The sequence below is a fragment of the Podarcis melisellensis genome (assembly GCF_964234715.1).
Source record: "Podarcis melisellensis genome assembly, chromosome: 8".
Taxonomy (NCBI): domain Eukaryota; kingdom Metazoa; phylum Chordata; class Lepidosauria; order Squamata; family Lacertidae; genus Podarcis; species Podarcis melisellensis.
In genome coordinates, this window is record NC_138540.1 from 77,836,570 (window position 1) to 77,863,331 (window position 26,762).

The 26,762-nt window shown below is 41.3% G+C and overlaps 1 long non-coding RNA gene across 2 annotated transcripts in view; it reads right to left on the bottom strand.

The window, feature by feature from the left end:
* Window positions 1–361: 361 nt before the first annotated feature.
* Window positions 362–26,762, bottom strand: part of LOC309376250 — a 38,110-nt gene continuing 11,709 nt past the window's right edge. For both annotated transcript variants that reach the window (XR_014171110.1, XR_014171111.1), the window contains exons 4-8: window positions 10,719–10,920; window positions 9,177–9,305; window positions 3,340–3,492; window positions 2,558–2,713; window positions 362–672 (exon numbers count right to left, since the gene is read on the bottom strand). This is a non-coding gene — a long non-coding RNA (uncharacterized lncRNA). The remainder of the gene's footprint in view (window positions 673–2,557; window positions 2,714–3,339; window positions 3,493–9,176; window positions 9,306–10,718; window positions 10,921–26,762) is intronic.

Here is a 26,762-nt window from a genome sequence, read left to right on the forward strand (position 1 = left end):
CAGAAAGTTTTTGTGATGTTTAGTCGGAATTTCCTTTCTCAACTTGAAGCCATTGGTTTGGGTCCTACCTTTGAGAGCAGGAGAAAACAAATTTGCTTCATCTTTCATGTGACCACCCTAAAACGTTGACTTTCTACAGCTGGGAGATGGATCTTCCAATCAATACCTGTTATACGACAGAGGAACTTGCATTTGGGTGTTTTTTGTGGTACTACATAAATTTAGCAGTAGAGAGAAGTAGGGTTGAACAAAATACTATGCCAATTCTCATATTTCCTGTCAAATACCCTTTCTCACCATTCTACATATTCTGCAAATAGGAAACATAAAGATACAGAATACAGATTCTATATGCCAGAAGAGTTTATTTTGATCATGAATTTCACCAATTCTGGAAAAGAAAACCCGGGAGACCTGAGTCCCTCTTCTTACCACTGGGCTCCTAGTATCTTCTGCCACTACCATGAATGGTGGAATTAATAAAGAGGAGAGCTTTCCTCTCCCCTGTTTACCCTTTGAGGTCAATCTGTCTTGAAGATTTCTCTGGTTCGTAGCATTTTGCTTTAACATTCATTAATGCAATATAGCCAAAGCTAAAGTGTTTTCCATCAAGGGCACACATGTCTTCAGATGCACAGCCTTGGAATTTGATGTCAAAAATATCGTGGTCAGCTAGGAAATAAAAAACATAAGTTTTGCATTAGTTCTTTAATGGGACCTTGTGGGGTGTAGGAATTACTATGGTTATTAAAGTTCAGTGTGCTTGGAACCAGCATACTGTATGATTAATCCAGCAGACACATATATCGCTAGTGCATGCCTTCGGAATCTTACCCTGTGAGTCAAATTAAGCCAAGCAGGCGGCATAATTTGTCCATTTTAACCAAGCAACACTCACTCGCCTTTCACCAACATTGTATTACATCACATTTGTGACGGGTATGTTCACAGCTGCAGAAGAAAAACTAGGAGTCTAGGAAATCTCTCTGAATTGTTGCTTGAGAAGCATGGCTTACAGTCACTGCCAGTCATCTGAATCTCCTGTTGAAAGCAATGTTTTCTACCATTGCCAATCAGCCAAGTGACACTGGCAGTAAGCTGTGCTGGCATTGGGATCAAAAACTGCATATTGCAGTTGATCCCTGCAAGCTCCACGTTTGGCAGGGATCTTCCTTTTCAGTTTGGCTTGAGTTGAAGCAGAATGGGGAGAATTGGGTTGCCTACTGATTCGCTGCCTTGAAGCTGGGTTTCCTGAAAACATAGTGATGCCACTTGGCTGGTAGGTATGCCGCACCACACACTTCTCAAAGTCATTTAGAAAGCCTCCCAACATTAAAGGAGAAAAAGCCTCCCAACATTAAAGGAGAAAAAGCCTCCCAACATTAAAGGAGAAAACCCCAACATTAAAGGAGTGGCAATTTAAATTAATGGATTATTTAGAATTGGCAAAATTGACTCAGAAAATAAGAAATCAAAAATATACAAAAGTTAGTAATGAATGGGATAAATTTAGAATATATATGGAAATAGAGACAAGGGGAAAATCAAAATGTTAATCAGAAATATATATGTATAAAAAAAATAAATCACAGTAGGCACGAGATAACGCTTACTACGTTATAAATTTTATTTTGGAATAGATACAGCAGAAAGATAATTAAGATAACATTATCCGAAATCGAGATAAAGGGAAGTCGATCAATGTTGTTGTAAAATTAATGTAAGTCGCGTCGTTTATGTTGTATGTATTTTATGTTCTTTTTCTTTTTTTTCTTTTTATGTTTATTTCATTTACTTTTGTCTGTTGTATGTTTGTGAAATATATTTATGCAAAACTTAATAAAAATATTTTTTTAAAAAATAGAAAGCCTCCCAATGACATGTGTTGGGAATTAAAAATAAGGGTGAGGAGCCATAAGCAGGACAAATCCCCCACTAATCTTCGCCGGCATGGCATAGTAAACATTAAATTACCATCTTCCACCCCTTGTATTTTGCTAGAATAAGGCTGCAGTTCTTTTGCACACTTCTAAGGCAGTAAGACTCGATGAATACTGTGCAACTCATTTCTGAGGAACAAGGAACATATTTGTACTGCTAGGACCCTTCTTTCTCCCAGCTTCCTTTGCTTTTAAACCTTTGGCCAAGGTGTGTGGCAAGACACAGTCCTCCTGGACCAGCATCCAATGGTTCATACTGCTATAAGGATGAGCAGTGATGTGCTGGCTGGTCCTGCACTCTCCCTTGAGTCCCTCTGCTCTGATGCCCCTTGTGCATTAGAAGAAAAGGTGTGCTGTAAGGAGCCTTTTGTACTTTTGTAAGATGCCCACAAAATGTAAAACCCTGCCATGAATGAGTCTGTCCCATCTAGTTCTTATAGAATTCTAACAGGTAGACTGGAATCCAAAACAGGACAAGAGCATCCTCTTTCCCTCAGAGAAAGAAATCAAAGATATAAAGATATAAAATGCAAACAAAGTTAAGTCAGTGCTTTTTAGGCAGTAAGAAAGAGACAGAGAGGAGTGGACTTTCTTGGATGATTGGCAATATTACTCACACACAAGCATACTAAAATAGTCAATGCACTTGGTCTCATAGGCAAGGCAGCTGACATTCCCCTGACTTTGACAATTCTGTGGTGCTCTAGTTCCGACCATGCTGTAGCAGGCTGGACACTGTAGACCATTGGGGGGAAGATCCTCACGAGGTGGAACTACCAAAGCAAAAACCTACAGTTAGCATATTGATATACCTCATTCCCCACTCTCTTTATTGTTAACATCACTTCACTTTTTTCATGCCTTCTAGTAACTTAATACCATAGCTGGAATTGAACCTCCACATTGTGTCCTACAACTGCCATCAACTTTGCAGATTAGGATTGTCTCTTGATCATCTCTGAATCATCAGGCAAACTATCTGCTGTTTCTAGACTTCCATATCCGAAGGTACTGACAGCTGCTTTCCCTTGGAGGCAATATCTCTCCCTCCCTCTCTCTGTAAGTGCAAGCAAGTACTGGGCAAGATCAGAACCCAAATTGGGCAATGCTATACCAAGATTTTCCATATTTCTTTCTACTTCTCTGCCTCCAGCGCCACCTCCTACCTGTATGAAATTTGACTGATGTAAGTAAGAAGCACTAGATTATTCTGCATCCTAAGAGGAGATCATTTACTCTATCCATTCCAGATTCAAAGATCAACTGTATATACTCTTGGACCCTTGCACACTATGTCTGAATGGACCAAAAAACATAAATGCTCTACTATGCCTGTAACTAGGTGGCTCTTATATAATGGTTTTGCAAGCCTTTAAATTTCATAGATGTAGATACTCACGGTGGGGAGGCTCCAAATTGCACAGTTCCGTTCTGCAGCAGATGACCTTTGTCCAGAGAAATTTACCCTCGGCTGCAGTGACGCTATAATCACCTGAGTGACAAAAATTGGGGTCCTCACATTGACGGTAAGTTTCCTCTTGATACCATTGAACTGAAAGGAGCAAAAATAAATAAACCCCAAATCTCCAAAAATTCTAGTTAATTCACTCCAAATGTATTTATTTTTACTCTTCAGTGAGAAATTACGTAATTCACAGTTCTTGAACCAAAGGATGAACCCAAACACCATTATCCTTCAAAATCCCTATATAGAAGATCCCACTGCTTACCACCAATTAATTAAGTAGAGGATTCACCCCCCTAATTGCCTCCAATTAAATATAGCAGACACACCTCATGGTACGCTAATTAAATGAATGTCTACAATTTACCACAGGCTACCTTGGAAGGGGGTGGTCTTGTGTAAGGGAAAATTTAGTGATTTAGAGCCTTGGGTAGAAGTTGAACAATCAAGAAAAGTTTTATTTACAAAAAGAATTTGTGAAACAAGGTTGGATCAGGAGATGCATTCTTTCAGGTAGAAGGTAACTTATTACTTAAACTAAATATAAGGATGTCACAGGCCTAAAGACAGTATTATAGGCACAGCTCTTCTTAAACTTCAGTTGCTAAAAATCAGTTGGTTCACTTAAGGTAGATGTTCAGGTTTCTAGTGAAGGTAGTATAATGCTTAATAGTTCCTCTCGTTCCTTTACTTAGATATAACAGGTGTTACAGTTCCTCTTGCCATAGATAGACTCCGTGTGGATGTTCAACTCAAATTAGAACCAGTTCTCCCTCTATCATATAATATTGTATCCTAATCACTATCTCCCATCTCAAATCTAGCCCTATCTCTCAACCTGAACCTTATCTAACATCTCAAATCAAGCCCTTTCTAACTATCTCCCCCAGAAACAGGGCTGCCATATTTCAAACAGTGAAAATCCAGACAGAAAAGTTGTTGAGCAGTTTTTGGCAAGATCACACAAACACACAAAAATGATGCTTCTGAGCTATTTTAAGGGGAAATTGGCAAAATCAGCACTTCCGACATGGGCTGCCATACGTCCAGATTTACCCAGACATTTAGCCAATTTCTGCCCAGACGCAGCTGATGAATGTGTTATTCCATATATGTCCAGGAAGTCCTGGACAAATGCTGTTCCACCTCCCTCTGGTTAACTGGTTAACAAAACCAGTCAGAGAGAGGCTCCAGGACTCTGGTGAAATTTCTGAGGGACTGCATCACCAGGCTCTGCTGTCTATCAAACCATAATTTTCTGATTTTTGCTAATCAGTTATCCAGCAAAACAGTACACAGTACATTCAAAGATGCAAATATTAAGGAAACATGCGTGTAAACAGCAGGTGGTATTCAATGCTAATCCAACTCATTTTGGTCAGTGAGCAAGGCTATTTTAGGGCCCTTCATTTCAGTTACAGTGGTACCTCGGGTTACAGACACTTCAGGTTACAGACTCCGCTAACCCCAAAATAATACCTTGGATTAAGATCTTTGCTTCAGGATGAGAACAGAAATCGAGTGGTGATGGCATGGCAGCAGCGGGAGGCCCCATTAGCTAAAGTTGTACCTCAGGTTAAGAACAGTTTCAGGTTAAGAACGGACATCCAGAACGAATTAAGTTCTTAACCTGAGGTACCACTGTATTTACTCAAAACAGTACTTAGCTGAATGCAACTCAGCTATATTAGTTAAAGAACTGACACATGTATATTGTATTAAGGGGAAATGGTTTACAATCACATTTTTATTAGTAACAACTGCATGAAAATGTTTTATTAGGAGAAAATTGCTCTCAAATGTTGACACTTTTTCATGAGTTATTTATTTACTTACTGTGCAAAGCACTATATAAGTTTGGGGGAAATGAGAAAGTAAAAGAAACAAAAATTGACACATTCACCCATTTCTAGTAGAGACTGGAATAAATTTGTCTGTCTGGAAGATACTAGTTGAAAGATGTAGCAGATGGGACTTCCGGGTTAGCGCCATCGTCTAATGGCGGATTCCCTCCGAGCTCCGGAGGGAATCGGCTCAATAGGGTTAGGGTTAATTGTTGGAAACAAAGAAGAACTGAAACAAGTTAACTTGACTTTTGGGCTGGAAGTGGAAGGAATACTAAATAACCAGAATCCCTCTAGAGGGGGTTCAGGGACATTACAAGAATGGCTACAGGTGGAAAAATACAGGCTGAACTGGACAAGGCTTTTTTTTCTCTTGGGAAAGTTGCAAGAGCAAAGTGATGTTTTGGCTACAAGTGTCACAACATTGAAGTCAACAGTAAATAAACTTACTGAGTTGGATTCAAAAAGTCCAGGCAGCTGAACAAGAAAAGAAATCTGAGAAATTTGAGGAAGTGGAGAAAGAGACATATGCTGATCAGGAGGAGCAGGAAGGAGGGGCTGTAATGCTGCAGATGGCAAAGGAGAGCCAGAGGCCTGCCAAGATGGATAGAAAGGAAAATAAGGACTGGATGACAAAAATTTGATTTGAATTAAAGAATGAGGAATGGAAAGATCTCCTTTTGTGGAGATCTGAAGATCTATGGATTATAAATTTGATCAAGGTGGAAGTTGGAGCTTTGGGGACATTTGGACTTAAAAGGATTAAGAAACAAGCTCTGAGCTCCACTTTTAAATATGGAGGTCTGGCTGGAAGAAATATGGACATTATTGGGACAGAGCTCCTCCGAGATTTGGTGTTTAATAAAAAGGACTATCAAAAAAACTGGCAGAGAGGAATTGAGAGAGATTTAAGAGCCTCGGACGTGAGGTCTCCAGGCTGATAGCAGATGGACTGATGGACATTGGTTTGGGGATCGAAACCGGGAAAGGGAGGGTGGGGCTTGGGAATCCAAAGGGTGTATAAATATATTCTGATTCTTTTTATTTTTTTGTTTTGTTATTAGTATAAAAATGGGGAATTCGTGGAAGGGAATTTGGGTCGACCTTAGAAAAAGGTTTTAAGTATAAAGACTGAGGTATATAAGTTAAAATTTGATATACAAAATGAATTAAATATAATAATGAATTAAGGTTAAAAATTGGGGATAAGAACTTGTTGAACTAACATTTGGAAATGGAATACAAGAAGGGGAGGCGAGGGGAAGTCGCGGAAATAGGTTATTGAAAATAAGGATTGTAAACGTTGAGTGTTTTTAATTCTGTTTTTCTTTTCTTTTTTTCTTTTCTGGTTTTTTTTTTCTTTTTTTGAAAATTTTAATAAATATCTTTAAAAAAAGAAAGAAAGAAAGATGTAGCAGATGAAAAGGGCATCTGATTTCTCAGATGGGGTGAATTTGCACCATTCTGATGATGGAGGAATCATTTGTCTAGGGTGTTATACAGACAGGTTTCCCTCACTTATTGCACAGTTGTCCCACTCTGCACTTGTTGATCATTGTTGCTGAAGACCCACAAATTGTAGTGGGTCTATAAATTTCTGCTTTTATACCACAGTCTTGTATCTCAGGTTATTATTCCAGGGCATGCAGGCAATGAGAGAAATGGAAGCTGAAACCTAGAGATGCTCAATGTTCAAGGGGCCTTTGTGAAGCCAAGAGGCCATATAGCCCTTCCTTGTGTTCTAAAATTACTGGATACTCAGGATAAAAGGAAGATGTATCTGCTTTTGAGACAACAATCCTATTAATCCCTCCAAAATGCACAGTGTATGAAGATGCATGGCTTAGTATCATTGCACTTTGATTTTACTATCCCCCTGCAACAAACTGAAGGGGACCAGGGTCTCTGAGACTGATGACATCACAACACACATCTTCTTTCACAGGTTTTTGATGTAAGAGACTGACTAGACAAGGAGGAATGGTGGGAGGCTACAGCCAGGGACCGCCCCCCTCAAAACATCAGAGGGGGAAGCCTCTGAGCCAGGAGAATGATGGTGCTATTCAAAAGACAAATCAGAGGTAGAAGGTGGGGGGGGGCAGGCAGACAGGTTGGAGGCAAAGCAAGTAACAGACTTGAGTCAGAGTGAGGCAACTGAGAAGGAAGAAGCTGACACTTTGACAGACACCCAGCAGGCTGACAGTTCCATGGTTTTCCTCTCCCCTCCTCCCCTGTCTCCAAGAACGAGAAGGGTTTTCCATGTAGCAGAACAAAAGGCACAGAGAGCCCCACCTCAGAGGAGACTGTTGGGAAGACAGCCAGCTGGGGAGGGGCTTTAGGATGAAACAGAAGGCTCATATCCTCAGCTCTGGCATATGCTTCATTGGGCTAGACCGGCCTGTGGAATGCTCTGTTTATGTTTTGTGTCTTTGAATAAAGAATGAGTTTTGTTACTCAACTCCATGCCTGGTGTCTCTATGCCTGCTCCAAGTTATCCTGGTTGGTGTCTTTGTTTTGTCCAAGGGAGCCCTCGGATTTTTCCTGTAACAGCTATGTGTCAGCTCCCTTGATACTTGGAATAATGTAGGAAGGAGAAGTAGGGTTCTAGGACAACCATCTGTTTTCTTTGTACAATCTAATCTGGACCATCTGGTGCAGCAGCAAGAAGAGAAAAAAGCTACAGCTGCCACAAATGATTCCTGCATTGAATTTGTAATAATTTAATTAACTTACTGCCTTACCTTATGATGGAAGTCTAACCAAAATCAAACCAGACTTCATGGCTTCTGGTATAGTGCAGATCGCTGGTTAATGCATGGATGGCTAAACTGTGCCCCTCTAGAATTTACTGAACTATAGCTTCCACCATCTCCATCTATTGGCCATGCTGGCTGAAGTGGATGTGGGTGGTGGTCCAGCAACTTCTAGAGGACCATAGCTTAGCCAGCCCTGGTCTGATGCATGCCAGGATCTCTATGCTGAAACCGAAATGTGATCGAAAGAGACAACCAATGTTGGAGTAAATTCATGAGACAGAGGATGGCTGCTATGTGTCAGGCTAGGACATGAGGTGCCAGGGTTCAACTCTCCACTCAGTCATTAAGCTCACTGGGTGACGTTCAACACTCACTGCCTCTCAGCCTAACCTACCTCACAAGGTTAAATGCATGGGGGAAGTGTTAAGTATAGTGGTTTACTTCACACAGAAATGAAAAAATCTGTATGTATGAAAATGGAAAATGACTAAACATGTATTGGTAACACTAAGCATTTCTAAAGGACTCTGAGCTCCTTGCAGAGTTAATGATTAACTAACTGATTATTGTTATTGGTTAGCTAACATGTCAGCGTTGTAAACCTGAGGTCATGAGAGAGGTACTGGGTTGAAATCCCCATTTCAAAAGAGTTGCCTTTGAGTCTTTGCCTCTGTGGTGTGAAGATGCAAATAGAGTCATCTCTCTAAAAGCTACAGACAAAACAATGTATGTAAATGACTCTCCTGAAGGGAGAGCAAACAGCCTTTAGACAGAAAAGCAGGCTGGAGAGAGAGAAAGCGACCTTTGATTATAGGTCAGTTTGGATTATTTCATATTTTATAAGAAGCTGAGCCTGTGCTGGACAGCACAATATATTATATGGATATTTTTGATGTTTTAATTCTGTTTTGAAGAAGGTTCTGCCAGTAAAAGTTTAAACAATATTTCATAAACAACATTTCATTTTCAAAGGAGTCAGTTCTTATGATTCCAGTCACTTCAAACTGTGCAATATTTGATATCTGTAACAGGAAGAACCATGTACACCATCTTGTGCTTTTTGGAGAAAAGGTGGGATATAAATGCAATAAATAAATAATAAATAATACTAATTTACACATGAAAGTCATTCCTTGGGGTGACCAAGAGTAAGTGAGAAGATTTCACTTACGTATATTGCTCTGCAGAACACCAGAGGAGCAGATTCCATAAGACCTACAGACACGACGTGGATATTTAAAGACGTCACAAGCCTCATAGCCACGTGGCAAACGACAATTGGAACATGTCAGAGATGTCACTGCATAAAGGAGACAGAGGTTGCTGCAGGAGATTTATTGACATGGTAATGGAGTTAGTGGTACTTTGGGTTGGGATGAGACAATCTGGCTATATAAAACACATAAACCCTGTATGCAAATATAAAATATATTTCAGATTTATTCTTTGAAATAGTGAAGTCAAATGCATGTTAATCATCCAACTCCTGTTTTCCTAACTAGTCAAAGTATTATAATGTGGGAAAAGATGTCCTTCTTCCTAAGAGGGTAGATGCGTGTTAAACTGGAAGGCTATAACTTTTTTTATTAATGATTGGGTGTCATATTTATCCAAGGCAATTTCCCCTTCTCCAGTAATTAGGAAAAGAGAGATCTCTCTCTTGATGAGTGCCCATGATTTTATGTTTTGAACATACATAGATAAAATTAATAAATTAAATAATATATTAAATAATAAACAAAAAGTGAATAAATTTAGAGCACCTCTTTTTTTTCTTAATGAGTCCTGAAAAAACTCTTGGAGGTGTACAGTACATATTGTAAATAAGAAAGCCTAGACCAAGAACACTCTCCTGAAAGTGTCAGTGAAAGTTAAACACAGAATATCATAGGAGTACTCAAATTCTCTATGGCATTGAAATCTGAGTCAAACTCCATTAAAGTTTTTGAAACTGTGTAGAATTAAAAAAAGAAGCTATACTCTCTACCATCAAGAATATCAGCAGTTTTTATCCAGGTGGAGCGGAATGTGCTCAATTAAAGTATATATTTTTTAAAATTGCTACTATTCCAATGTAGCATTTCCATGCCTTGTGCTATATGGAATTGAATATCAGTATGTTTTAAACTACCTCTAGTTTCTCTGAACTGAGCTCTGCATTGCCCTTGAATAAGTGTCAAGAAAAGGGGATGCAACTAATTAGAAACACCAAAGTTTTCCCTTGGTATCCACTCCTAAGAATAGAGTATTCTAGCACAAGTTATCTGATCAAATGCTTGCCACTTTCCTTAACAAATGCCACTATTGAACTGCCAATTTCCAAGGGATGCCCAACACAGCCTTCAGTGACTGCTACAACAGACAGACCTTGTATTTGTGATCAGCCTCAGGTAGAAGACATCACTCATTATCTCTTAGCCTGCTCCTTATATAGAGACCCAAGAGACTGCTTTCTGAAACCTTTATTGGCACAAGCATGTAGGTATATCAAAGCAGAAATGGTTTGGTCTATTTTATGAAACAATAATAGCATTGTAACACAGAGAGTGGCACTCTATGCATTGAAGGGGGTTCCTTCCAACTTTAAAATTCTATGATCCCCCCCCCATTATTCTCATCTCCTGTCCCCATTCTTATTCCCTCACAAGGAGCAAGGCTTTTCAGTGTCTTCTAAAAAGGATAAAAATAATCCATTTTACTGGTTCCTACTTACCTGGAGAAAGCAGGGCGAAGAGGAGGCAGGTGCTCAGATGTTCTTTCATCATTTTAGAAAAATAAGGAGACTCAAGAACATGGATGGACCAGTCAAGAGGACTGATGGAGGTAGAGGCTTACTTAGAGATATTTATAGGCCAAGGATTCATACTACAGTCAAAGTGTGTGAAAAATGGTTCAGTGAAGTCTGGCAATGGGACCTGTGTATTTGTTAAGAGAACAAAGAGAGACATGTTGAAATTCAAAACTCAGTGTTGAAATTAATTGAATGATTCATCTTTGATTTAATTAGCTGAATTATTCATCTTTGATTTCATTAGTTGTTTCAAGGCAGTTGACAATTATTTTTCTATAAAATTACGTTACAGTTAAAATGGTAACGACACCAAAAGAAAGAAAGAAAGAAAGAAAGAAAGAAAGAAAGAAAGAAAGAAAGAAAGAAAGAAAGAAGGAAGGAAGGAAGAATCCGGGAACAAAAATGACAAGTGCAAAGCCTATATGGCAATCTCTCTCTCCTAGTCAAGTGCACCTGGCAATGTGCAAAGAGCAACTAAGGAAGACATTTTTGGTTCCGCTGCAGATTAACCCAAGTCATTAGTGCAGCCAAGCTGTGGGATGAGCCAATGGCAGTGAAGCAGTCAGCTGGGGTTTAGGGATGTAAGGTTGAGGTAAAAAGTAAGCCTGTGTAAGTGGAAGTAAAAGACCATGATATTCCATGTGTGATATGTTGTGATATCATTTATTACTGCCTACCAAGGAATTATTATTATTTTTTTGGAAAGTTGCATAATCTTCCATCATGTACCGTTATTTTAAAGCCAATTTTAAAATCCATTAATAATGTAGCCTCTGCTTTGAGAAACGGAGTCAGGGGGGTTGCGGCAGACACAATGCTTCTGCACCCTGTGCCTTTGCCTACCCTCGCATTCCATGAGGAAGTGAGTGTCAGACCTCAGGGTAAACCAAGGATGAAAGTGTTGTATTTCTGCCTCTGTCAGAGGTATGTGCCTATCTGTCCAGGCACCGGCTGAATTCCTTTGACCTCCCTCCGGCGACTCCCGGCAGGAAAAACACATTAAGATTAAGATTAAGATAAATTTATTGTCATTGTCCGTATATACACAGTATACACAACAACGAAAATCAAACACCCAAAGACCGGATTCACATACACATTTACACGTATCTCCAACACTCTCATCCCATTCAGACATAATCTATTAAAACATAACATAATCCAGAATATAACATAACCTATTAAAAGCATAGCATAACCTAAAACCTATCTCATTCCTTACTACTCACTGCTTGCTATTTCTTACAACTGGCCCTGAGATCATTATTTAGTGCAATCAGAGCTCTTGGATAGAAACTATTCAGAAGGCGTGTGGTTCGTGTTTTCATTGTCCTGTATCTTCTGCCCGAAGGCAACAGTTCAAAGAGGTTGTGAGCAGGATGAGTGGGATCTCTCAGGATATTGTGTGACTTCTTCAAGCTGCGAGATGTGAAGATCACACGAGGTCCGTTCCGGCGATTTTCCTCAGGCTGTGAGAAAAACACACCAACTGCTTCTCCTCCTACCTGCTCCCTGCATATCCCCAGGGAGGGGAATCAGACACAGACAGAAATGTAACTACATACTTTTATTCCTGTCTTTAGCAGTCATACAGTGAAAGATGTCTGCTCTCTTTGACAAACAGAGAGAAACTCCAAAATCCACCCATGTACATCCTGTACAGGTCATATAACACACACTGAGCTCACATCCTGTGCTCAATAATGAGAATGGACTGCCCCTTCGTTTCCATGGCAACAGTCACAAACATCCTGTCTGGCTTTGCAGCCACAAGCAGCTGACTGAGCTGCTAGACCCTTTGCTTGCTGCAGCATTGCTGCTTTAGAATAACAGAAAGACCATTCCTCTCAAGCCCAGAGAGGACTTCAGAGAACGGTTTAACCCCCAACATTCTCATTATCTTTATCTGCTTCTCCCTGCAATGTTGAGGGAGGCATCCATTCCTGCTGCAGAGCAGAATTGGAAGCCATCCTTGGACATATCTAGGTAGGCTTGTGTGGATGCAGACCCAATCCAAAAAGAATTGATCCCAATGTCCCTTAGACAGACTCTCTCTATGATAAACTAGCATCACAAAAATGTATCATAAATTCTTGGCCTTGCAGCACCACCCAGCATGAAAAATTTAACTCCACTAACTCCTGCAACTCTCATGAAGTAACCTTGAACACTGCTTGACTGAATCCAACTCTATACTTAGCAAAGTTCATGCTGCACTAGGCCCCTCTGTCTTTTCCTTTCCCAGAGGAACCATCAGTTCCTCTACCATATCACTAAATTCCTATGTCAGGTGAGAACATGAGAACACCAGCCTGCCTCAGCAGGGCATATAAAGAGGATGTCATCCAGATAGTAGACCACATCTGCCAAACCTGTCCACTTCTTGACAGTTCAATTAAAAAACAACAACTGAAGCATTCAAAAGTACGTTTGGAGCACAATTCAAAGTGTTCATGCTGACCTTTAAAGCCCCCATCATTCAGCCTGGACACTGAGGTCCAGTACTGAGGGCCTTTTGGCGGTTCCCTCATTGCAAGAAGTGAGGTTACAGGGAACCAGGCAGAAGGCCTTCTCGGCAGTGGACCATACCCTGTGGAACGCCCTCCCGATGGATGTCAAGGAAATAAACAACTATCTTACTTTTAAAGGACACCTGAAGGCAGCCCTGTTTTGGGAAGTTTTTAATGTTTAATGCTGTATTATGTTTTTAATATTTGGTTGGAAGCCACCCAGAGCGGCTGGGGAAACCCAGCCAGATAGGCTGGATATAAATAAATTATTATCATTATCATTATCATTATCATTATCATTATTATTATTATTATTATTATTATTATTATTATTAAAGCTGCACATGAAATAGAGCAACCCATAGGCAACATCTTCAGTGCCAACACCATCCATATCCCCCACATCTTGGTATTTAACCCCCCCCAAAAAAAGGTCTGTTTCCTTTGTTGACATCTGAGCTTATTGGGAATCTCTTCAAAGAAAGCATCCAAGGAGCATTTCTTATCATGATATGAAGTATAGGTAGAAAAACACCACATCTTTCAAAAAAGGCTGCAGTCCAGAGCACACAGCATTATGAACTAGGTAGCCATCTGGCATCAGCGACGGAGCAAGCCGATTGGGTGCCTGGGGTGGCACGCATGCCCAGCACCTAAGGGTAGGGCCAACTGCCCATAGGGGCGGGGACAGCCCAGGCAGGATTGCTCCATGGTGCCTCCGAGGAGTCTGCCTGCCCTCTCCCACTCAGCTGCCCTACAGCTGGGGGAGGCAGCGGGCAGACTGTTTGGGGCAGTGTGGAATCTGTGGGTACCCAAGCCACTGTGTCACTCCCAGGAGAGATGCGTAGCTCCGACACGCTGCGGGCCCCACGATTAGTGCTGCCCGGCATTTTGTCACCCCCCTTAGTGGTGACACCTAGGGCAGACCACCCCCAATGCACCCCCTTCCTCCGCCCCTGTCTGGCGGAGGAAATCTCACAAATGAAGGGCTCAGCCACACTTACCTTTTGCCTTGTGCTTTCCATGTACAGTTTAGTGCTTAAAGCTCTGCCTTGTGTTGGGAAATTCAGGAAATATTGCTTAACAGAAAGTAAAGTAGTTGGGTGTAATTCTAGAGTGAATATTTGAATAATTTCTTTTGTATAACTTTTGTATAATTGAAAGTCCTTTTTAAAAAATTATCCTTTCTGTTTTTCCTGCTTTCTTTTCTTTTGTTTCTTGTTTTCTCTTTATCTTTCAGGTAGTGTCATAGAAGGACACTGATGTGCAGCACACATCAGCAAAATCAGAGAGAGACAGGATCACACAGTGATGTTTAAAAGAATACAATTCTGCTGGTTCCTACTTACCTAGAGAAAGCAGGGCCAAGAGGAGGCAGGTGCTCAGAAGTGCTTTCTGCATTCTTGAAAGATTTAGCGACTCAGAGCAGAGATGTACCAAGTAGAGTACTGGTAGAGTCTTACATGGAGATATTTAAAGGCTATAGATTCATGATGTGGGCATCTCTTGGGAATAAATGGTTCAGTGAGGTCTGGGGGTGGGTACTGTGTGTTTGCCAAGAAGATACAGAGGGACATAGCGAAATTCACAGCTCTGTGCCAAAATTGGCTGATTTATTCAACTTTGAGTTCCATTAGCTGTTGCCAGACACTGCTCAGAATTTATTTCTATATAATTATTCTACAATTTATTCGTAACTCGTGTTAGCTTTATATTACATGGATGCCCTGAAATGGATATACAGCCAATGCCTGAGCCCAAATTCCACCTACACCATTTTTAATCCAGATCATTGTCTGTGTAAGTTCATTCTATTTCACCCCACAGTACTCACTGCACAGGGGTGGGTGGAACTGCAGACCTCAGGTGTATCGCCTTCACATGGGGTTGCATTACGATGACAGTAAGAGCATTTCAGAGTTGTCACTGCATTAAAGTGATAGAAGTCAATGCAGGAGTTTTTGTGAGATGTTTTGAACTTAAAGGTATATTGGATGGAGATGGAACAGTAAGTCTATATAAAACATGAAAGCCCCACTTGCAAGTATGTCAAATATATTTCAGATTTATCCTACAAATTTTAATTTTAAATTTGATAAAAATCAGAATATACAAGAGTTAAAATACTAAAACAGATTAAAATTGCAAAAACTTTCTAAGCATTTCAGTAGGCTTGTCTAAACAAGAATGTTTTTAGCAGGTGCTGAGCAGAATACAGTGAGTGTCCCTGACTGTTCTCAGTGATTTGACCAGGGGGAAGCAATTTTTTAAAAAATAATGACCTCCATCTGTTCCACTGATTTCAAGCTTTGCCTAAACTGATTCATATTAGTCTCAGACTAATATGAGTATATATGACACAGAGTCCTAAAACGTTTAAAATTGTAAGTACTATTATCTAGGTCTGGATAACCCTTCAACACCTTTTGTAAAACTAACAAATTGATGGGGGTGGATTGTTCCCATAAAACCTTATATATACAATATTATACATTTCTGAATGTATTTCCATACACCCCAAAAGTTCTCTTCTTGGACAGCCCCACCACAAGTGCTAGCATGGCTCCCTCTAACTAAAAGCTCTGCAAAACATTGGTTCTATTCAGAAGAAATAAGGACAATTGCTCTGCAACTGTTTGCTATCTCTGTATTACCGCAATGTCCAAGGGACTATGGAAAGTTATTGTGTCCTTGATGGACAAAGCAATATACTGAAAAGAAGCAGTACTGCAGCCTTTCCTATAACTCAGAATGGGTTCTAACTTGCTTCACATGAGTATTTTTTAAAAAATTCCCCCATGCCTCAAATCAAAGGACAGCTAATCCTCCATGATAAAGTGGGCGCAGGATTTGGGGCACAACATTATGTTTGAAGACTGGGAAAGGTTATGGAACACCGGAATGAAATTTACGGCATGTAGTGCCCTGAAGGAAAATATTATGAAAATGATATACCGGTGGTACATGACCCCAGTCAAGCTAGCAAAGATATATCACCTGTCAGACAACAAATGTTGGAAATGTAAAGAGGAGGAAGGGACATTCTTACACCTCTGGTGGACCTGCCCGAAGGTGAAGGCCTTCTGGGAGATGATACACAATGAACTAAAAAAGGTGCTTAGATTTACCTTACCCAAGAAACCGGAGGCCTTCCTCCTGGGCATGGTAGACCAGAGGGTGGCCAAGAAAGATAGAATTTTTTTTATGTACGCTACTACAGCAGCAAGGATCTTGATGGCAAAGCACTGGAAGACACAAAATCTACCCGCACTGGAAGAATGGCAGACGCAGCTGATGGACTATATGGAACTGGCTGAAATGACTGGCAGAATTCGAGACTCGGGAGAAGAAGAAACGGAGGAAGTTTGGGAAAAGTTTAAGGACTATTTGAAAAAGCATTATAAGTTGTATGAATGTTAAAAAATGCTCCTTTTTAGGAATTTACAGCTTCAGCATCGGTAAATTTTTGAATTGGAAAATAAGGTATAACAAGACAGAAGTGGTGTAATGAAATAATTTTATTGTGTTGAAACTAAAAATCAATTGATTTGGATTGAAATGTTTAGAGACCAGATACCACGATAAAATGGAAGATATATTATTATGTTTAAAATAAGTTAACAAATTGCTGAGGTTTTGAATCTACAGAGAATGCAGTGCTCGGAAGATGGGGGGAGCCCACTAGATTTATGGAAATATGTATTTGGAAGTTGGATTTTGTATATTATAAACTTAATAAAAATTATATTAAAAAAAAACAAATCAAAGGACAGCTAAAGACTCAAGATATGGCACAGGGGACTGCTGAAGTAGCCAAGCTAGATAGCGCTCGAGCGAATTGGACAGTGTTAGGGACATTGTGACGTGCACTGAATATTGGAGTGAGTGCCCCTGACTGTTCCCAGTGCTAGAAAAAGTACAAGCAAAAAATCCTGCAGAGTAACTGAATTATTTTCCTGAAAGACTATTACCCAAAATTCAGCCACTTAATAGTACTCTGACTATCAAAGATGATATGCAGCACACTTTTCCATGTCCCATTAGCTGCTGTGCAGAAGTACAAAACATCTTAAGCAAACAAAGCAATTCAAAGAAAACAACAACAGGCAAACACCCAAACTCCAAGCAGCTGAATGAGGACTGGGCATGTCAGAAGCCCCAGAATGTTGCATGCCAGTTGAAATAGAAAGATGAAAAGTGGGGCAGTGGTGGGAAAAGATTTTGACTAATGGTGGGATTAAGACTTTGACCAATTCTCTTGTTCGTTAAAATACTTCCAAGGTTCTCTGTCCACAAAACAATTCAAGATGAATCAGAATTGCTATGCCTAGTTAATTATCCTTTCATGCATACAATGGCCACCATGGATTTTAACACTTTATTCTTTTTAGTTTTCTAGAATGGGCATTCACTGATTAAAGTAACTAAAAGCAGTTAGTTCTGTACTGTAAAAGGCAGGCCCAGGCCTTTTTGGCTTAGCTATGCCGTTGACTCAAATGAAAATGGAATCATGAAAATAAAGTTTTATGAGATTATTAATTTCTCCAACACTGTATCAAGGTGGTGTGAGATTTGTGAAGCATTATAACAATTATTTGCATGGCCCTTGAGAAAATATTTAAGGCAGCTGTTATTATAATTCCTGGAGGATGGTTTCCTATTTTCCTATAGGCACAATAATTTGGTGTGACACATCGTGGGAAAATGAGCAAATCAGGAAAAGGAAAACAAATGTTCACATTAGTCCCTCATCAGAGCATTGGAAAGAGTGGTTGAATCAATGAATGAGAATGTTGATATTTATTTATAAACTTCTTAATCTCATTTATAAACCCCTAAAATCTCATAAGCCGATCAAAAACCTGGGACTTGAGTCAACACAATAGTGTAATTATGAAAGTGAACAAATAATACCACTTTGATGTAAAGTGGTTTTCCTTCATATGTAGCAGAAAGGCCAGAATTGTCTGCTATTGGGTGGTTTTAAATTGTTTAGGTGCCACGCCTCCATTGTTGGGTCCAGCAGGAATTGGGGGTCACTGGGGGGTGGATGTATCTGTGGAAAGTGCGGGCAGGTGTTGGTGGTGGGGTGGTTTTAAGTTTTGGAGAGGTCGGGTCATGTCCTAATTTCCCTCAGTGGGATGTTGGAGGCTATCAAAGTATCTAATCAGCCAAATGTCTTGTTAGATGTATATTTTCTGACACCTAAAGATACATTATGAAGGTGACAGGAAAGGCTCCCTGGGGAGATCATTGCACAAACAGGAAGATACAGTCTTTAGACATGATGGGAGGTATTTAGGAGGGTTTAAAAGCCTTAAATATACTGAATTTAGCCCCACCTGTCATAAGTGCAAGTTGCTCTCTTGGAGTTGTCCATGATCCTGCAAACAATGGCCAAAAACAAGCAAGCATCATTGAGCCCTGTGTGCAGTTTCAGAAGAAGAGGAATAGTCAGGAGCTTAGAGAGAAAGTCCAGGGATGATTATTTTCACCACCTAACAGCATCAGAACATGGGAAAGCTGTCTCACTCAACATTTATTTATTTATCTACATCATCCATATTTTCCTACATTTCACTGTATTTTCTGGCTCATGGATGAGCCCAGAGGGTATTGTCCAACTCCCTGCAATTTAGAAATGCATTGACACACTGAATGACAGTTTTGAAAAAAGGGAAACAATGAGCTTCCATAGTAGCTCAAATGTGGGGATACAAGTCACAAAGAAGTAGACAGCTGGAAAAAGAAGACTGTTTGAGTTTAGCACAGATCTTCAGGTGGGCTGTGGTTGTGTTTGCTGACATGCATATCCTATTAAATTAATGCTGGGAGTGAGTGGGTCCACAAATCTTCATGGAATGCACATCAAATTGTATCAATCAACTTGGAATTCCAAGGCCAGAATTAAATGTGAGGTTTCTTAGAAAATCACATCTCCATTGGTATCTCTCCCTATGCTCCACTGAAGCTGTTTTCCTAGCTATTGCCCTGAGGCTCATGTGGCCCTGATGCCAAGTTGGATATGGAAGACGTGTACTATCTGTCAGAATTACTTTGTGTTTCTGAAAAACAAATTACCTGATTACAAAATTGTTAATATGTATTTAATAACCATCACATGCAAAATTCAGGAGTTTAATTGTAGCTGTACCACTGAGGCGAAATGGACTTTATAATAGCTTGATTTGCACATTTAGAAGTTCTTTCAGTTAAACCATCTTGGGTCAATATTTATCACCATTTTTGGCTTTTTCTATCTAAAGTTGCTAGTGCATAAGATATCACAAGGTGCTTGGTTGCTTTCAGTTCAACAAACACTCACTGCTACTATTCTGGTAAGAAATACTCAATAATACAAACCTCAATAAGAGAGAACTTGACAATAGCACATGCTACCATACCTTAATATATGACAATGCACAATTCCTCTGTGTTACACTTATGTAGGGAAATTTTAATTAATTAATTTTAATTTGAAAAAAAACTGAGAAATAAAGACATTGTCAGCTATCCAGATACTAGCATAGTCAAACTGAGCTTCTTTATTTATTCCAAAAAAATAGAAAATTGTAGTAATGTGTTTTGTAAGGTCAAGCTAAGAAAAACCAAACAAACACTTTTCCTGCTCTGTTTCCCCTTTGGTCCATCCCAGATACCCAGCAATGCTGTTTTACTTATACATTATTTCCTAAGATTTATACATGACTTGAATGTAAAAGAAAAAAAGCAGCAGTTACAAACAGATAAATATGAGAAATCATCAGAATATACAAGAGTTAAAATACTGTACTAAAACATATTAAAACGGCAACAACTTTCTAAGCATCTCAGACGGCTTGTCAAAACAAGAATGTTTTTAGCAGGTGCTGTGCAGAGTACATTGAGTGCCCCTGACTGATCTCAGTGGTAGAGAAGGTAGCAACTGAATTAATTTACTGAAAGACTATTTCTCAAAATTCACCCACTTAATACTGTAGTACTATTTGACCAGGGGGGAGGCATGCAAGGAGTGATGAATGGACCCAGTGCTCTACCTGCAGCAACTTCCTTAGCGATCTTTTTTTAAAATACTGACTCCATCTGTTCCACTGTTTTCAAGTGTCCACTAAACTGAGAAACTATCAGACTGATATGTGATATGTGTATCCGGGCTACTGCAAGCCTTTCATTTTTATTAGTATTCCCTATTAAAATAAAAAAAGGATTTTGACTTTTATTCAGTATATTTAAGGCTTGCACTTCATACTAGCTTTAGAGCATAAATGTCTAAAAGAATCCAATAATGTTTTGGATAGTGAGGGTACAGCAGATTTTCAGCCAACAAGTAAGGCAGCTCCCTCTTGTACTGATGCTGGGGGTAATGAGGTAGGGATATTGTAGGAACACGGACAGCTCCTACTTAGATTCTTGCTCTGAGAAGGCCTCTAAGTCATTGAATCATAAAATTCTAGAAGAATAGAGTTGTAGAGTTGAAATATATGAAGGTATTCTGAGCGCCATCTTGTCGAAGCTGCTGAAATACAGGATTCTCAACTAAATCTTAAATGACACACAGTCATCCAACCTGATGCCTTCTGATTATCTCCCACCCCCCATTTTTTGGTATCTTCTCACAATACTATGACCAGCAACAATGCTCTCAGAGACTGACTGCTGGCCATAATTTGTTACACAAATGTGAACTAGTACTGCTGCTACTCAGGTGTCCAATGCCTATGGGAAGCTGCTGGGTTTTTCTTGGATAAAGGGATATATTTGCTGTGAGACAATGCCTCTGTCTTTGCTCTTTTTTGCTGTGTGGAGTCTAACTCAGATGGAAGGTGAATATGATGTTTTTATCATCTTCCATGCCCCAGAAAAAGGACTGCTGAGGTATTACCGGCACAGCTGGGGTCCGGTCGTGTGGGAGGCAGCCATTTCCCACCACCGGAAACAGGAAGCCTCAGCCCTAGTCAGCTTCAACAGGGGTTAATAATGAGAGTACATGTTGAGAATGTGTGATGGCCTGGGAATCCAATTCAGAGGTTGAACCGGAGGGATCCCAGCCTGCACAGGAGTCCCCGCCTCCAGGGCCTGCTGAGCTGGGGCAGGGCCTTGAAGCTGAAGCGCCTGCACATGTGCCGGATCCTCAGGAGCAGGCACCAGGTGAATCCACTCTGGCTCCGAAGGTGATTGAGGACACATTGCCTACAGGTGCGCCTCTCCCAGCCCTGTCAGGGGAAGGTGAGTCTCCCCCTGGGTCCAGTAACCATTCAGCCTCTCCTGAGCTGCAGAGGCTCAGGGCAGAGAGGCGGAGGGAACTGGTTTCTCCCAGGAGGAGTGCTCGCCTTAAGGCCAGGAGAGGTGGGTCACCTGGGGGCCGGGGCCGCCCCTGGCCTCAGAGAAGAAAAAGGCCAGTCAGCCCGGTCCCAGGTTGCAGGAGCAATGTCGTTGAAGACCTGTTTCGACCAGCACCCAGGCCTATTCTTCCAGAGTTTCCGTCCTTGCCCGGCTCCTCGCTTTGGACCCTGCTTCGCCCTTGGAGGACAGTCTACAGACTCTCGACCCAGGTCCCTGACCACGCCTCACGGTAACCTCTCCCCGGGACCAGCACAGTTTGCTCCCACCACACCCACACTCCCCCTTCGTTGGGTTGCATTCGGGAAGAGCCAGAAGCCATGGCTGACCAGGCAGCTGTGTTGGTGGCACTGGCCCAGGAGAACCAGGCCTTGACTCACACCATTCAGCAGCTAAGCAATGCGGTTACGGCGCTTTACTGGCTCCTGGGGCCGACGACCCAGCTTCTGGCAAGTACCCAGTGGCCCTGCCAGAGAAATTTGATGGGACCCTGGCCAGCTTTCCCATGTTCCTCGCCCAGGCCAAGCTGTATATTCAGGGACGAGCCTGGAATTTTCCTGACAATCGCACCAAGGTGCACTTCTTGATCAGTTTGTTAAAGGACCAGGCGGCCAAGTGGGCTTTGCCACTGCTCCGGCAAGACTTTCCTTTGCTAACAGTGCTAAATGCACTTTAAAATAGCTTGATTTGCACATTTAGAAGTTCTTTCAGTTAAACCATCTTGGGTCAATATTTATTAGCATTTTGGGCTCTTTCTTTCTTCAGCTGCTAGTGCTTATGATACCACAAGGTGCTTGGTTGCTTTCAGTTCAACAAACACACACGGCTAGTATTCTGGTAAGAAATACTCAATAATACAAACCTCAGTAAGAGAGGACTTGACAATAGCATATTCCTCCATATCTTAACATACAACAATTCACTATTTATCTTTGTTACACTTATCTAGGGAAGTATTAATTACCGTATTTTTCACCCTATAGGACGCACTTTTTCCACTGCAAAAATGAAGGGGAAATGTGTGTGCATCCTATGGGGCGAATGCAGGCTTTCGCTGAAGCCTGGAGCGCGAGAAGCGTCGGTGCACACCAACCCCTCTCGCTCTCCAGGCTGCAGGAAGCTATCCGCAAGCCTCGCATGACCTCCCGCCGGGCGCGCAAGGCTTGTGGGCAGCAGCCTGCAGCCCGAAGCACAGGGCAAGCTGCGGAGCCCACCCCCTGCTTCGGGCAGATGTTGGCAAGTCATGCACACCTGGTGGGACCTCCCGCCGGGCGCGCAAGGCTTGAGGCGGCAGCCTGCAGCCCGAAGCAGGGGGCCAGCTGCGGAGCCCACCCCCTGCTTCGGGCAGATGTTGACAAGCCTCGCGCACCCTGCAGGAGATCCCCCCGCGCGCGCAAGGCTTGGGGCAGCAGCCTGTTCTGGGGGCTGGGGTCGAGGGAAGCTCAGGCTTCCCCCGCACCAGCCCCCGCGCCTGGGGGGGGGGATAAAAATCCCCCCAAAAAAACCTAGGTGCGTCCTATGGGGCGGTGCATCCTATGGGGCGAAAAATGTTGTGTTTGCAGAGTCCCGTACACAGCAGAAGAATGAGCAGTACATGCCACATGCTTAATTTCAGTTTATTTACACTTCAATGCTGAGAGTTTACAAGCAGGCATCTTGCCTCTGCTAGAGCAGAGAGACAACTCCTCTCTCCTCGGAAACAAAGAACTCCGAGAGAACAGTGAAAAACAGGAAACCAGTGTACGTCACATCCAGTCTCCTCTTCCCGTGGGAAAACCCAACAGCAACTGACTGTGGAATGTAAACACCTGTCTCGTGACAAGCACTTCGCTGCACAGAGAAGAAAGCAGAAACCAACAAAAAATACGGTATTAGCTTTAAGAAACAGAGAAACAGAAAACATTGTCAGCTACCCAGATACTAGCATATTCAAATTGAGTTTCTTTATCTATTCCCAAAAAATTGAGTTTCTTTATCTATTCTCACTGCACAGAGAAGAAAGCAGAAACCAACATCCTCCCCCTTTCTGTGAACATCACTGGGCAGCGTGTTCGTACAATATCAGTACAAACCTAACTTCTGTACATAGGTACAGTGTTGATCCCTTGATACAATCTTGGACAATACATCAGCAGGAATTTCATTACCTGGCATATAGGACACTGTTACGAGTCCCTTCTGAATACATTCCCTAGCATGTTGCAATTTCAATTGCAAGTGCTTCGTGCTTTGCTTACAGTCTTCAGAATTCAGCAAAGCCAAACATGCTTTGTTGTCCTGGTAAACCTGGATTGGACATTTGACAGGAATTTTCATGTCTTTGCACAATTGTAACAACCATTCACAATCCTTAAGTGAATAAGACAGTGCATTCAGTTCAGCTTCACAAGTACTTAAGCTAACTGTTGTTTGCTTCTTGCATGACCAATCAAATAGACCCTGATTGTACATATAGCAAACTCCAGACGTACTTTTCCTGTCTGTAGTGTCACTTCCAAAACTTGCATCTGCAAATATCTCAAGACCACCAGACTTCTGATTGTTAAATCTCAGTCTGTAATGCATAGTGCCTTTCAAATAGTGCGCTATGCGTTTCAGAGCTTTCCAATCCTTAACACTAGGATTGTTGACTTGTCTGCTTAGCAAATTACAGCTAACAGCAATGTCAGGTCTTGAACATCTGGCAATGAAGTTTAGCTTGCCTAGCACACTTCTGTATAGTGTAGTGTCAGAAAATGCTTCTTCAGTGTCTTCTACCTGATAACCTGTTGTCATCGGTGTGTCTACAGGGTTAGCATCCATCAGGTTTAGTTTGCTTAACACATCAGCAATTTTCCGTGACTGGTGTACTAGAATGTTACCATCTTGATCTCTCTCTATTTCCAGAGATAGGTAGTTGTTTACCTCACCAAGATCTTTTATGTCAAAGTGCTCTTTCAATTGAGCTAGGGCGTTATTGTACATTGTGACATCATCCCAAAAGAATAAAATATCATCAACATAAAACAAACAATACAGCTTCTTTTGCCCCTCCTCTTTGACAAATACACATGGATCAGCTTTCCCTTGCTGAAAACCTAGAGAAAACAATACTTCAGTGAGTTTTGTGTGCCAACACCGTGCACTTTGTTTGAGAGCATAAAGGGACTTCTTCAGAGCACAAACAAATCCCTGTTTTACCTGTACGCCATCAGGTGGAAGCATATAAAGTGACTCACCTAGAGATCCGTACAGAAAAGCTGTATTCACATCATGGTGACTAACGTGTAGGTTTTCCTCTGCAGCTAGCTTGAGCATAAGCCTAATGCTTTCATACCTCACTGTGGGTGAGTAGGTCTCGTGATAGTCTTCACCTGGTACCTGTGCAAAACCTCTGGCTACCAATCTGGCTTTGTGTCTGACTATCTTGCCAAAGTCTTCGCTTTGAAGACCCATTTGCTTCCAAGCAGTTTCATTCCTGGAACTACTGGAACAAGTTCCCAAGTCTTGTTCCTTTCTAAGGAATCAAGCTCAGCCTTCATGGCATTTAACCATGGCTCAGCTTCCTTTGAATCCAAATCCTGGATTTCTTGGAAACTTGAAGGTTCAAATACCTTCTTGGAGCTTTTAACAGCTGCTACTGCTGTCTTAGCAAATTCATCAGCAAATCTCTTTGGAGGTCTGCTTTTTGTGGCTCTTTGTGACCTACGAATTAGCCTTAAGTCCTCAACACTTTCCTCTTCCTTCTTAGGAGAAAAGTGACCTATTCTGAACAATGGTTCTTCCAATTCTTGATCAGAGCATTCAGAGGGTCGCATAGAGGCTTTTGCACTCTTGAAATCCTCTGAATCATCCGATTCAGTTTCAGACTCAGAATCAGAACCTATCCTCAGTCTCATCATTGTCATCAGGATAACATTGGAAAATTCCCACATTCTCCCCCCACTTTGCATTGTACTCAACACTTCTTGTGAGCTTAATTGTCTTAGAGTCAGTCATCATTATTCTGTAAGAACCTTTCTGATAACCTAGAAAGATACCATGCGATCCACGCTTGTCTAACTTGGAGTTTTGTGGCGAGTGAACCCACATGTCAGAACCAAAAATTCTCATGTGTTTGATATATGTCTTCTTGCCAAACATCTTCTCATAGGGGGTACAACCAATCGCTGAAGATATCCTGCGATTGTAACTGTAAACAAAACACGAGAGAGATTCGGCCCAATAACTCTCTGGAAGATTTGCATCATGCAGCAAGGTTTTTAACCCTTGAAGCAATGTCTGATTTGCCCTCTCGCAAAGTCCATTCTGCCATGGCGAGCGAGGACTAGACAAATCGTGTTGAATTCCTTTCTCAGTCAGAAAAGCTTCAAACTGCTGAGAAGTGAATTCCCCCCCCCCCGCGATCAGTGAAAAGAATCTTTATCTTCTTACCATGCACATTTTCCAACCAAGCACAGAATTCCTTGAATCTTGGAAAAGCCTCTGATTTCTGCTTGAGATTGTACACATAAATATACCTGGAAAATGCATCAATGAGAACCATGAAGTACCTATTTCCACCCAAAGAGGGCGCTAGTGGTCCAACCAAATCAGCATGAACAACCTGGTATGGTTCTGTAGCTTGCCTACTAGACACCTTACCTTTTGCAGCCATTTTCACCTTGTTTGCTGCGCATGCCTTGCACTTCATGTGGTACCTGCAGGGTGTACTAGTCATACCTTCAACCAAGGCAGGCATTTTAGATACTGCCTCAAAATGCAAATGACCAAATTTTCGATGAAAATCGTGAATACATTCTGCATGCAAACTTTTGTTAGAACCTGCAATGCAACAAGTTTCATCCTGCACAACATCATCATAATACAAAACAAACAAACGATCAACATATTCAGCATGCAATACATAATCGTTTTTCTTTGTGATGGTGCACCTCTTGTTCTTGAAGGAAACGTCAATGTTCCGTTCATTCAGCTGCGCAACGCTGAGTAGATTATGTTTGGCGTCCGGTACAAAAAGCACATCCTGTATCGATAAGTCCAAACTGTGAAGAACAACAGTTCCGTAGCCTTTACTGGGGATTGTGTGGTCATCCGCCTGGTGAATCGCACCTTCCTGCAGTGTAAACAACACAAA